The sequence below is a fragment of the Poecile atricapillus genome, chromosome 3 (assembly GCF_030490865.1).
Source record: "Poecile atricapillus isolate bPoeAtr1 chromosome 3, bPoeAtr1.hap1, whole genome shotgun sequence".
Classification (NCBI taxonomy): domain Eukaryota; kingdom Metazoa; phylum Chordata; class Aves; order Passeriformes; family Paridae; genus Poecile; species Poecile atricapillus.
The window spans coordinates 107,285,406-107,299,513 of record NC_081251.1 but is presented as its reverse complement, the minus strand read 5'-3'; the positions used below and the strand labels follow the sequence as shown (position 1 = coordinate 107,299,513).

Below are 14,108 nucleotides of genomic sequence, written 5' to 3'. Positions count from 1 at the left end.
ATTTCTTCAGCTCCTGATCAGCCCAGGCTAGTCCTGGCAGAAAAGAGGATGTTGATGGGAAGGCAGAGAGATGAAATCTATCTCTCCCAACCATTAGGCTTGGACAAGCCTTTGGTAGCCCAAAATTCTGTGCCCTCTTGGATTCTTTCTCAGGACCTGAAGTGGGATGTGCCAGCAAGTGGGCTGGTGAGCTGCACGGTCAAACTGAGTCAGCATTTGGGGAGCGAGGAACGGAGGGAGATGGATCTCTACAGCAAGTAGGGAATTTAATCTCAACTCTGGCATGCTCACGTTGGTCATGGATGGAGGGGGTCAGCAATAGGAAAGGCTGCTTAGCTTGGAAGGTTCTGCCTGACCTACGCAAAGCTCCCACCACACAGATGTAAAGGAAGAAAGGTGATATGTGTTCATTTAGTTAATTGTAAATCTGTGGTGACAAGGACCATCTCAGTATTACACCTGTAGTGCTGAAGTGCCTTCTAGCTTTTGGTGCTAAATCCTTTTATCCTGTGTCATTGGCCAGGGATTAAGGAAATCATGCAGATCACTAAGATCTGCTTGAAGGAGTCTTCAGTGACTCACTTTTGTCTAGGGATCTTTGCTGAAAAAATGTTATTTACTTGTTTTTCTTTAGAAAATCAAGTTTTCTGTTGCATCAAAACATAGTTCCAGGTTGAAGGTGGAGGAGAGCTAGGAATGTTAGTGTAGTGGGTGTGTAAACACCTTTTAACTTACATGTTAAAGCGTTTTGGCTCTTCCAAGTAACTAGAGAACTACTTTGTGATGCATTTCTGTGTCTGAGATGAATTTTGAATGCCAGCGAGATAATGAGATTTATCAAATAAAAAGCCTGTCTTTCACTTTGTTCAAGCTTGGCCTCATGCCTCAAATACATGGAGTTTAGCTCAGAAGCAGCTTGTAATTTGTATCACAAAACCACCGTGTGTAATTCGTGATGGATGGTGGCCACTGAGTGCAGGAGGTTTGCAGTTGGGACGTGCTGACGGCTCCCGCTGACATTCGCGTCTGGTCCAAGTGACTGCAAGGGGCAGGGGACCAGCGAATGGTCACCACGAGGCTACCGTGGGAGAGGCTGAGGAGGTGCCTGCCTTAATAAATCAGAGATTCAGGTTTACTGTCAATCACTTTTTAGCATGAACTTGCAGGATATTCACGATGCAAGACACAGTGCTGCTTTTAACGTGTATGGGGAGATGATTCAGGACTGATACAGCTGCTTCAGTGATCTGGTAGTATACATCCCATTATCATTATTCACTCACATTATTCACTGTTAGAAAGCTTTCTAACAATTCATGATATTTCTCAAGCTCTCATCCCCTCCTCTCTCTTTCTAAAAAAACTAATTTAATTTTATTGTTATTATTATTCAGATTCCTGCTGTACACATCCCCCAAGCAGGTGGGAGGGGGAGTTGGTGGGTGATGACTTGGCTTTGTTGGAACTTCACTTAATGCAGGGTGGGGGCAGAGAAAATGAAGCTAAATTACGCAGATCCTGAAGGCACAGCTAGTGCACTGCATCACTTGTGAGCATGACTAGAACTGAAAATGAATCACAGCCTTGTTAGACACGGTATGTGTCAGTGCATGTGGGCAGAAATATCATTCAGCGAGAGAGAGAAAAAGACAGAGACTACATCTTTTAAAGTGTGCTGGTCCCAGTGAAATCGCTGTAGTATTTAACCTCATGGGTGAGAGCTGGGAAACAGTGGGACAGCTGCTCTGGGATACTTTACCTTGTCAATTTTTATTCCTTTCTGAAGGTTCAGAAGGAGTCTGAATTTGTCAGCAGTGACATCTATTTTCTAAACAAGAAAAGGCTATAATTGCAAGATTAGATTTGAACCCACTGTTGAGGACTTCAAAACACAACCACCCATTTGGGGCTAGATTTGAATGTGGAGTTGCTTTAGCCTGTGTGTTTATTGCACATTAGGAAGCAAATGTGATTTGCTCTTTGTGTAAACTTTTGATGGCTGCATGTGCCCATGAACACACAGTACACACACATGCACACTGAGCCAGTGCACATATTCCAGAGACAAAAATCCAGCCTGGAACTGTAACCCTGGTTCTTGCAGCTGTATAATTCAATTCTATTCTATTTCTAGAATTCATTCTATTTCTAGAATGGAAATTGTTTTTGCAGTTCAGTTGCAGTGTGACAGAGCCATGTCAGGTGATTTGATGGAGAGATGATGGAATCAGCTGGCCACTAAAATCTGCTATATCTGTGTTTGTGTTCCAGAAGATACTTGCCACAAGTGATAGCAACGTTCCTAAAGAAGCTCTCCCACCTCCTGCAGAGACCTATCCATAGCAGCCAACAAGCAGCAGCCATCTTAAAATTCCCCCCTTGGCACACTAAAACCACACTTTTTCAAAGCCAGATGGAATCAACCAGTGTATTCTTTAAGGGATTTTGGTTGTGCGTTTTTCGATGTTGTGCTTGGTGCCTGTGCTCAGTCATTGGCCCGTTATGTGTGATGTGTTGTATAATTTAAAAGCTGATTATTGTAGATACTAGCCAGAGTTTTTAATAAGTGGTTATGGATGTGTGGTTTCTCCTCTATCCCCCTCCCACAGACCAGGTGCTTTGTACTTTCTGAACATGCAGTGGTTTTTGAACATTGTGAAGGATGTAAACTGCAGCTGAGAGCACAACAGTGCACCTCCCATTGGCAAAAAAAAAAAGGGGGGGGGGGGAGAAGGAAGATAAAATCCCCACCATCAGTAGATTTTAAAATCCTGGTCATCATGTGGCATTCCTAGAATGTCCATACTTACTAAATGAAAGAGGGAAAATGGGAATAGTTTGTGATTTTCTGACTCTTAACATGATATTTTTGGGAGGAAGGCAAGGAAAGGATCTGTACTTGCGACAAGTTAAAAATAAGTTTTAATTACTTGGAGTAAGAACATGTTCTGAAAAGTAAAGATTTTGGACTTAATGCGCATGGAACAAAAGGCCGTTGTGAGCTATGTACGAGAGTTGCTGCGAGTTTGTATTCTGCCCTTTTTTTTCTGTGGGAGTTATTTCCTGTTGTTGACTAGAGTTCTTTATTTAGAACCACCTAGCTACTGAATGACGGCTCGATTGCAAGAAGAAAAAGTGTGATTAAAACTTGCTAAGGCTTATTCCAAGATCTCCTCACTTCCATTTATTTAAGGGGAATCTTTGCTAAATGAAAGAAAGTGAAGTTCAAAACAACAAGTGCATTTCCTTCTCATTATTGTGCCCACATCAGCTGCAGCAGCTAGCAAAAAGATCTTAGGAGGCTGAGGTCTTTCACCTGAATATCTCATGGATGACAATGTTTCTCTAACAGAGGTGATTTGGCGTAGGTTGTTCTGGTTTTAAAACAGAAACCAGCCCATCAAATGCCAGGCGTCCCTTTTTGCTGGCAGGACTAATGCACAGATGTTCTTGGGACCAGGTCTTCCTATGAACCCCACAAATCAAGTAAGGAGCAGGCACTTGCACTTTCCCAGCTGCTCAGAGAAGGAAGAGTTTCCTTTGAAAAGCACTGCCAGCAAAAAAAAGTTTCTGTATGCTGACCTGCTTGGCAATAGTATTTGAGTATGTCTGCTGAGTCAAATTATCAACACTTTGACATCTGCCTAACTTCTTTTGCTCTTGTGGCAGGGGCTGAACATCCAGCAAGAGTACAATAAAGTTAGCAGAAGAGCAGATTGAGAGGAAAAAAGAAAAATATTTAACGTGAAGGTTAACTCTACTGTAGGTAGTAAGTAAGCAAGCAAAGTAACTGGGGTTTATTCCGACTTTTTTGCTTAGCAGGAAACACACCAGGAATGTCTCCTGTGTGTGGATGATTAGAAAATGCACTGGGGCACGAGTGATAGCAGATGGACAATCATCCCTCCTTGGCTTGCTCGGTCCCTTGCTGTGAGCCTCTGGCAGAGGGTGCCTCTTTCTGCCCGGCTCTTCCTAAAGGGCTGGTGCCTCTCTCTGCTCTACCTGGGGCTGGCTGCTCTGGGTGGGCAGGTACTTCACTCTGCAGACTGCAGCTATGGCTCAGTCGTTGGCACCTTCCCTTCTACAAATGAATCCGATAGAAACTGGTTTGTAAAGTTTAACCTCTGTAGGAAAGCCGATCTCTGTGAGAGAGGGATTTGGGAGCCTTCTGCCCATCCCACGTGTGCTGGGAAAGTTTGTGGCTGGGAGAAGAAGCAGGGAAAGCCTCAGTGATACTCCTCGTGTTATTTTCTTCTCCTGCCTGCTGTTCAGAGGTCAAGCAAGGGAAGACCCTGGACTTGGTAGGAGCACCATCAATGGGAATGCAGCTCTTCCCTCCTTGTTTCATGGGTCCGCTCCTTTCCCTTGATTTGTTCCCCTCTGTGTCCAATTATGTCTCTGTTTTGCCCCCTCACCAAGGCTAAAATAAAAATAAAAGGGGACAATTATTACCGTTTGAGCAACCTGCTTATGGCGGTCACAGAAAACCACCATAGGCTTTAGGGAGCCGTATGCCACGTGCAGCACCTTCTTCCCTACCTCCGTGCCATCCCTGCTCAGGACATCTTTTTACTTGCTTTTATTTCTTTTTCCTGGTATTTTCTTTTGCACCCCTGGAAATGCCCACACATGCTATGTCATATGGGTGTGACCAGGCAGGAGAGTTGCCCCTCCCCTGTTCCAGACCCTTGCCACATTTCAAGGACATTAGCACCTCAGAGCCAGTGGGAGGAAGAAAGAAACCATTAAGAGGTGTGAAAGGAAGGGGACTCTGATGATAAATGGTGGATTTCCAGCTTTTTTTCTTTGGCCTGTTGGTAGGACCTAAATGCTGGGTGGGTTTGCAGTGATTTAGTGTTTCATCCTTGCTTGGGAATACTAATTAGGTGTAAACCTCTTTTAGCCTTTGGCTAATGGTCACTATAAACGAGCAGCTTCTTTTAAAGTGAAAGAACATTAAAAAAAAAAAGGCTAGAGGAGAACCTAAATAAATTTGTGCAGTTCCCTTTTTCTTCAGAAAGATACAATGCATTTCTGATGGTTACGGGGTGGTTTTAGGTAGAGTTAAGAAATGCAGACATCACCCACAGTCTGTTTACCTGCATATACAGTATGAGCTTCTGCTGACTCTTAGCCGTGCTAGCACTAGGGAATGTAGAAAGACAAAATGAATCATTACCACAGGCATAGTCACTAAAAGCATCTGATGTACTCATTCCGTCTTTTTTTTTTTTTTTTTTTTAATAGCCTCTTTGCACATAATCTAAGAAGTTGCACATTTTGTGAAGGGTTAAAAGAGAAAGATTTGTGCATTCACTGCACTGACTCAATGAGTTCAGTTCTATATGATCTTCAATTATTTGTAGAGGAACAGAATGGCAGTGGGAGTTAATGCTGCTACATTTGATGTTCTTGTGCTAGGTTTTCTGCCAGCTCCTTTTTTTTTTCTTCCTCTTCTGAATTTGGCCCTACAGATTCAACTTCTGTTTTATTGGGGTTTGTCGGTTTTGGCTTTTTGCTTTTTTTTTTTTTTTTTTTTAAGAAGTGGTGTAGGTCACTCACTGTTTACTTAAAATTAGACCCTCAGAAACCTTTGTCTAAAAGGAGTACAGATAAACATCGTCTCTAAAGAATTTTGCACCTGGGACAGTCAGAGAAAGGATTTACCATTGCAAATTTGAATTACTTTGAATATGCCTCTATCTTGGTAAGCATTCTTTGAATCTAGAGGTTCTAAGAAGCTGTAGAAGCTAGTTTTAAACAATAGGGCCCAGGCCGCTAAATCTTCGCAGAAGCATTAATGTGCTTTACAGCTTGTATTCCAGCCAGAAGAAGCAGCTATAGGTGAGTGCATTGGATGTCCATGTATTAACTCATGTTTTCATGTAAATAAGGATTGAAATAGCTTGTTGTTGGCTTGGGTTTTGGTTGTTTTTTTTTTTTTCTGGTAATGCATCTGAGCACAAAGACGTTTAACTCCAGTGACATGGTTTAAGTCCTGCATAACATACTGAAATGCTATGTAACATTCTACATCAGCACTGTAGCCACAACACCATTTTGATTGTGCCCTCCCAGCCTCAAACTCGTTATAACTGTTGTATAATGCTTTAATGCAACAAATCTGAGCAGGAAGATCCACTTCTAAAAGCCTCTGGTCACCCCACTTGTGGCCCCATTTTGGTCTATCAAGCATTTGGCATCTGAGCAGGGTTGAGCAGTGCTAAACATATTCCAACCTGCCTATGCACCCAGGCCTCCTTCAGGTTTCAAGAGTGCTTTGGAAAAGTGGGGAGGAGGCATCTGTGCTCCAGAAATGTGTGGCTCCACAGAGAGCTTTGTAGGAGTAGCTTTGCTTCAGGGAAAGGGTTGTAGCCTGTGCAATGCTCAGGGTAAGCCAGAGCAGTGGAGCTGCTCTCCCCTGGTGAACAAGGAGCAGGTGGTCCCTCAGCATTGGGGACGTGGTGGCAAGCTTTGTGCTGAGATGTGTGTGGCTTGCATGTTTGACAGCCCCACGTTGTTAAGATTTTCAGGCTCGTGTTGGGTTTGTGCTCAAGACTGGTGGGTGGCCTGAAGTCTTCTGGCTTGATTGCAGCGACATCTGTTTACACCAGTGGTTAATTAGGCCTGAAGACTGGACATCTCTCTATTTTTCACCACCGTTTCTGTGGTTTTTCTTGATTAGAAGTATTCCCTCCTCAGCTCTAAAACAGGCTTTGGTTTTATCTGCAGATTTTTTTCCCTCTTGATCCACTGGCCATGGTATGAGATGAATATCAGGACATCAGCATAGCCTCTCTTCAAAAAAGTAACCAAGTGTTCCCGAAAAGAATGACTTGTGCTTTTGATAGAGACTGCAGAGTGAGCATTGAAAGGGAAAGAAAAGCAGCCTGAAATTGTTTAAAACTCAGCTCAGTGCCGAGTACAATTCACTGTGTCACAAGAGGCAGGATTGGGAAGGGGAGGCTGTTTTAGGAACCTGTGTGCCGTACAGGCAGTGCCAGTGTGAACAGTCTGGCCTGGGCCAGGAATGAAGCATATCTTGTAGGGGATGCAGCCTGAATGGGATTTGGAAAGGAGCACAGATTTTTATAAAAAGGCAGAAAGATATGAGGAGAAATACAGCAATGATAGGCAGCCTGAACTTCTGTCAGAGGACAGTCTTTCAGCTGGAGCAAGGATGATGCACACCAACAGTCTCCAGAGGACTGGGAGTGCACAGGGAATTACAGAGGAAGGGAGTCATCTCTGTGCATGAGGAATGCAGCAAAACCTCCTCTGACTAAGCCAGCTAATGCACACTGCCTTTTTTTTTTTCTTTCCTGATAATCCTGTTCCATAATATTTCCTTAATAATTTAGTATGTGAAGAGTAGCCCTTCTAAAAAGCATCTAAATCACCAAATCTTACTTTCAGATGAAACCTTGCTACTCCCATCGTTCGCACACACTGGGGATTTTTATTTGGTATGACTGTGTGAGAGATATCCTGGAGTTAAGGGTTGTTTTTTTCTTTTCTTAATTACTTAACAAATTTACCATGTGGCACAACCCTTGTTACTGCCAAGCAATAGCTTCCTATTACTAGACTGAACAGGCCTGATCCTGCGTTACCAAAGCCAAAAGCGGTATTTGGGAACTGACATTGTCATCAAAATCTGTAGGAAGCTTAGAATAACTGTACAAAAGGGGTTACTTGCACTCAGAATATTGATTCATGAGCTCCCTCGTTTTTTGCATCGCTGTTCATTTTACCCAAAGAAGATCAACTGCCCAACTGGACATATAATATATGATACTGCATTAGAACTAAGGCTGCATTTGGTCATACTCATTAATTAAACTGATTTCTCCTGTAGGGTTTTTTTTTTTTTTCCTGGAGAACTAACTCAGAATGGTAATTAAGCATATTATGCATTCTAGGGAATGGTGTTTCTCCTACTGCTACAAAAACATTAAAGGAGAAAAATATGAACTAAAGCAGAAAATGATGGGGGAAAAAAGAGCTAAAACTGGAGTGAGAAGGGGTGGAGCATTCCTTCCTTTGGTTTTTACTGGCTCCTGTGCCTTGGGACACATGAGACAGCCTTGTTAGAGTACAAGAGTTTCACCGGCAAAAAAAAAAGAGGAAAAAGCCATTGAAATCCCAAGGAAAGCAGCCTGGCTCCCAGGTGCAGCTCCCTCTCTGCTCATGTACAGACTGCAGTAATGCAGCACCCCAATTTTTTACTGAGGAACTTGTTTTTATTCGTGGCTGAGCCTCGCACAAGAAGGGCCCTACTCTGGGAGGTCAGCGCTGAGCCTGAATAGAGACAGTGCAAGGTGTGAGCAGTGTTTAATCGTGCCTTTGCTTGCAGTGTGCTTTCTCCTTACCCAGGAGAGCCTGTCTGCTCTGTGAGAAGCACTGCTCGAGTGGAACGAGCAGCTCTGGCTGTAGGTAGGCCCTTTGTTTAGCTTTTCCCAAGCTGAGTGCTGAGGGGGTCTTTATCTGCAAAAAGTTGTCTGCTCTGGGGGGCAGTATTAGGTGTTTGCCTGCCAGCTCCTGCATGCACCTAAGCAAAGACGTCCATGGAGAAAATGAAGTTGTGTTGAACAATTAACTGATGAAATCTCATAGTATTCATATGTACTGCAATCAGAGAGGAAAAGGCCAAGGATGCAATTAGAAGCATAGGAAGCAGTTCGCTCCCTCTATTTTTGAAAAATGCAAGGGATGCCAACATTCCAGCACACCAAACTTTGCCACTCTTTCCTAATTAGCACACGTGTTGATGGGCAGATTACCTGGCAGTCTGTAGTGTTCCTAATGAATTGATTTATGAAGCTCAGTGTGTGTTTCCCCCTCCCCAATCTTTGATTTCTGTTTGTTCATTTATTGCCTTGTTCATTTATTTATCTTCAATGCAGGGGTGGTTTTTGAATGATCTTCATGAGACCGGGCCTCAACCAGTCAGGCTTTGACCATCCTTGCTCGAAGCCAGGGCTGCACTCAGGCTGTGCCTGCAGCCCACGTCAGGTACTGCTGCAGAAAGGCACAGCTCAGCTCCTTCTCTTCTACTGTGTCATCTTCACATGTGAGCAGCTCAAGGGCCTGTGGCAAGGCTATGGCTGCACAACTAAACCTGTGCTACTGCTCCCTGGGAAGCCCATGTGTGCCTGGTTCTGAAATGGGATGCATTTTGGGTGGCTCCTCCTTGCAGACACTCAGGCTTTTCCCCCCTCCTGCTCCCACAGGCTCTGGAAAGCTCTGCCGACACACTTCCTAGCACAGCATTTTGTGGCTCCGTTGCAGGCTGCTTCTCCACGCTTACTGACGTGTTCGGGCAAACTGCATTTGGGTCTTGCAAACACCTTCTGGTCAGGCCGCTCCAGAGCTCCACAGCAGACTTTCCTGGCCAGAAAGGTCTCTCTCAATCAGGTGTGAGGCCATGTGAGGAGCAGTCGGTAGCGGGATTACTCTCCTTGTGTAGCCCAACCTCGTCCCGCCGCGCCGGAGCCTGTGCTGTGCATGAAGCACAGGAAGGAGCTCTATTCATATCGATTCGTATGGTGACCTATGCTCAGCTGGGAGTGCTTCTGAGTGTGCATGCAGGTTGTACTAGCTGTGTTCAGAGGCACAATCTGAGTTACAGCGTGACTATAAACTCCTGCCAAGAAAGACTCGGGAGAGTTACAGTAGGAAACAGAAGGGGCGGTGAGCTTTTTCTTATGCTGGTGTAAAATTGGAGCAACCGAGCGAAGTCAGAAGCATTTAAAACTCGAATGACACAGGCTCAGGCTTTTTACTGCCGAGTGTAACATGGCAAGATCAGGGCTGTGCATATCGGGCTGGAGCCCAGCTGCTTATTTAGCAAATGTTTGTGGTTCTGCCTCTGGTGCCGGTGATAGCGTGCACACACCCAGGCACGGGGACTGTAAACCTGCTGCGGACTTTGAGCTCCGGAAGGCGGGCGCTGCTCGGCTGGGCGCATCCACGGCGCAATTGCGCAAGGCCAGATCCCGCTGTGTTACAAATCTGGTGTAAAGGAGGGCGGAATGAGGCCCTGAAATTCAGTGAATCTGGCATGCAAAAAAAAAACAAAACACCCAAACAACCCAGCCAACAATGTGCAAGTATTACAGATATTCTGTGTGGCCTTTGAGTAGGCAGAAGCCCACTGAACAGGTATCACTCAAGCCCTAAAGAAGCTGAACCTTTTACTTAGTGATTTTATTGTGATGCTGGTAATTTCAGGGAGAGACTTGTTTCCCCAGGCGGAAGAACCAAATTTCAGTGCCTTGCTGCTGGAAAGTATCCAGCCAGGGAGATTCTGGTTTTAATGTTTGCCAGCTCCTGGGAAATTCGCGAATCACTCGTCAAAATCTAGTAAGCGGTCCGTGAATTGCTTTGCAGATTGGTTTAGGGCTAACTCTGTGCCACCCATACGGGATGAGAGAGCTTGGATCTCCTCGAAGGAATGGCTGATAGCACGGATGGAAAGGGAAAGGTGTGCTGAGGCCTCCAAACCGGCAAAATAAAATGTCAGTTTTTAGATCTGATGCCCTTGTCTCCCTTTTTAGTGAGTTCAGCAGAGTGCTCAAGTGCTAGTCCTGGTGTTTAAACATCAATTAGATGGGGCCTTTTCGATTCTAATTTTAAGAATCCATAAAATCAGCACTTTAGTCTCCTTTTATTTTGGCAGATTCACTATTCTAATTACTTGGTGGTGTTTTTTGCTTTGTGGATTTTTGTCAGATACAGTTTCCAGGATAAGGAAACCTTTCTTCTAGAAGTATCCTTATTTTCCTTTTCGGTTTTCTAACTGAAAATGGAACTTAGTTTCTAGCAAGACCATCATCTTGATTGATCACAAATCATTACAGAACGTTTGAGCGTAATACCTAAACGAGTTGTGGTATTAATGGCTAATAATCGCCTTTATATTAGGTGTTAAAGCTTTATTGTCCCGAAGTACAACCGGTTTAGTGGAACATGAAAGGCCGGAACGATCCGAGATGCCTGCTGGGGCTACAGCCAAAACTATAAGGTGTTTGAATCGCTTTAACAGCGCCGGCTGGGATTACAGCCCCTTTGGAAACACAGTCATTGAGGTGACTTAAAATAATCATCTTCTTTCCAGATAGCGCCCGGTGGCGAGCGCTTCCCTCCTTCCCCCAAGTCTTCGCGCGCTCGAACATCTCCGTTTGGCCTCATTTTTGTGCTTCGGTGGTATCTGCACAGCCCAAATTAGCAGCGAGGATTCCACGGACGGGGGCCGCCGCCTCCCTCGGCTCCCAGGTGAGGTCCCGGGGCGGGGGGCGGCCGGCAGCGCTCCGGGCTTTCTCCACATCGCCCCCTCGCCCCCGCTCTGCTTGGCCAGGCCGGGGGCTGACCGGAGGTGCGGGGGGAGAATTTTGGGTTGTAGCGGGACAATCTGGGGAGGAGGGGAGGGGGGAGCAGGGCTGGCAGAGCCCCGTGCCCCGGCCGGGTCCCCGCCACCGGATAGCAGGGATACTTGTCATATTTGCGGTCGGGGCGCGCTGGCACCCGCCTTTGTGCCGGCCCGGCGCTCCCCGGGGAAGCCGCGGCGGCTGCGGGGGCCGCGCCACCCGCCCGGGGCCGGGGCACGCGTGGGCAGCGCGGGGAGCCGGAGCGGGGGAGGAGGAGGAGCAGCAGCAGCCGCGGGGGCCGGGGGGGGCGGGGGAGGAAGGCCGGGGCCGAGGCGGAGCTTTGACGCGGGCCGGAGGGTGAGGAGCTCGCCGGAGCCGCCCCTGTCGTCAGTGCTGGCGGCAAGTGCTGGGAGCCGGGGCTGGTGGTGCCTCCTCCTTCTCCTCCTTCCTCTCCTCCTCCTCCATTGTATAATGCTGCGTGATCGCAGCCGCCGGGGCAGAGCTGAGGCTTAAATCCTCACGCCGCCTGCTCCTGCCTCCTCCTCCTCCTCTTTTCCTCCTCCTCCTTTCCTCCTCCTCCGCATCCCACCCGGCCCCTCCCCGGAGCGGCGCGGCGAGGAGCGACATATGGAGCTGCTCTAGGGCGAGAGTTTCCGACCTCCCCCTCTCCATGCTTTAGTTCTCAGGTGGAGCTGCATGTGGTGAGTGGGGCTGGGGGGGCTGCTGGGCATCGGGGGGGGAGGCAGGGGGCGGCGACAGTCCCCCACCCCCTCTGGCTTTGCGAGTCATCGGGGCTTGTTTTATCCCTACCTTTAAATTGGTGCCCGGGCAGAGGAGCCCGGGGCGGGGATCCTCCCCCTCTCCTCCGGGGGGGGAGGGAGGGATTCGTGCTGAGATGAGCAGAGGAGGGAGAGCGGCGGAGTTGACCTTAAAATACGCCCCCTCCCCCGCCGATGCGGGGGGATCCCGAGCCGAAGCAGGTGCGGGTAGCTGGAATATACTTTTTTATCGAGGTGGTTGTGCTGGCCCCGGTCGTGCGGCCGGTTGTGCTCTCCGGAGCCGGGCTCCCTCCGACGCCAGGAAAGCCGCGCCACCCCGGTAAGTTCGCGTGTGCGCCGGGGAGCCCCTGGAGCCGGGGGCTGCATCCTGGCTCCGTTCTCTCAGTGAGAGCGAGGGCTTCAGGGAACCCCGAAAAGTGCATGCTGTAGTGCCGGGAGAGCTAAAAGGGCCTGGGGGAGACTTTCACTCCGCTGTAGCAAAGCTGACATATGGCTGGGCAGGACCCGGCTGGCCCCGCTGCCTGGCCCTTTTCAGGGGTTGGTGTTAGGGCAGGGGATTAGCCTGTCTTTTCCCTGAGCAATAGCGCGCATGGGTCTTCCTTGGGAGCACCGCCAGCACGGAGAGACAGGCGTCTGGGGGGGATTTTGTGAGTAAGGTGGTTCATCTTTTGGAAGCGACGGCAAAAACGAGTATTTATTAGGATTTTCTTCGGGGTGGATGAACGCTTGAAAAAAATCCTTTTGCGGTGCCACTTTGATTTAGAGCGTTGGCAGCTTTACTCACATCAGGATCTGGAAAAATAAGTTCTTCCTAAGCATGAAAATAGGAGTACAGTTACCTGCTGTAATTTCTTGCATTTTGTGAAACATAGCTGGAAATCCCAGGGCCACTTTAGTTGGAAATCTATGGAGGGGCTTGTGTGCTGTCCAGTGGGCCCCCTTGGTGGCGGATTTACAGCTGTGGGTCAGCTGCTGGTGTAAAATAAAGCGAATTTTCCCATTTTATCTCCATCGGGGGGGGCGGGGGGGGGCGGGGGGGGGGCCGTGTCAGCTTCTTTACCCGAACTTCAGTGCTGCACGCCAGAGCTGTTGCGTGTGGCGGCGTGTGCTCAGACAGATCCAAGGCTCTCGGGAGCAGGGAAATCCAGGCTTTTTCATCTGCTGCCTGGTGCAGTCATCAGGGCGACTCTCGCTGCCGTCAGTGGGTGCTGGATTTGGCCACTCTAGAATTATTGCTCAAACGGGTGGGAGAGGGCTTGGCTGCCCTGAACACCAGTTTTGTGCTTGTGCTCAAATGAGTGAACATTTCTTACGTGTGTGAGTTCAAACAACGCTTTCTACCTTTTCTATCTAATTCGGATAATTTTAGACATGCATCTGCACAAGTGAAGGTTCCTGTGTCCTTATGGACTTCTCACAGGGTACAAAATTGACAGAGGCACCTCAGTTTGCATCTAAGGGCACAGGAAGCTTTCACATGGTAAAACAAACTATAAAAATGAATTGTGTTTTCTTTAAAATGATTGCTATAGAAATTAGCCAACTAATTTAGCAGGGTAAATTCAAAGTAGCCCTTTCTGGCTGAAGTTAAAGTACATGCATTTTTACATTATAGGATGGTATCTTTGGGCTCTGATTTAACATGATGAACTAGTGGTGGTGGCAGAGGCAGGAGGAGGATTAGGAGTTTGTGCTGCTGGACAGGTATCCGGGAGCATGTCCTTCGGAATACTTCCATTGTTCAGGCAAGTATTGCAGCATCCAGTGTAACAGCTCCAGATATTCCTCCTCTCGTGACTGATCCTGCTTCCATTTAAGTTGGTAGCAGCAACCACCCACTCCTTTTCTGCAGGAACTGGATTGGACTGCTAAGGAACGAAGCTAGACTTTGTGCATATTAAAACACTGCTTTGATTTTTGTGTCAGGCTCATTTCTTTTTCTCTGAAGTTGATTGAAAAC

General features: G+C 47.3%; 1 protein-coding gene across 6 annotated transcripts in view; it reads left to right on the top strand.

Annotated features, from left to right (window-relative positions):
* SERTAD2 (SERTA domain containing 2) overlaps nt 1-14,108 on the top strand; it is a 79,272-nt gene that overhangs the window by 45,700 nt on the left and 19,464 nt on the right. Inside the window, exon 2 of one of the 6 annotated variants that reach the window (XM_058835219.1) lies at nt 11,120-11,277. The exons of 1 other annotated variant lie outside the window; for it this stretch is intronic. The gene's annotated coding sequence lies outside the window, so the exon portion shown is untranslated. Of the gene's footprint in view, nt 1-10,934; nt 11,278-11,721; nt 12,071-12,269; nt 12,468-14,108 lie in introns of those variants that run through there. 4 more of the 6 variants (XM_058835217.1, XM_058835222.1, XM_058835220.1 and 1 more) reach the window with 4 other exon arrangements.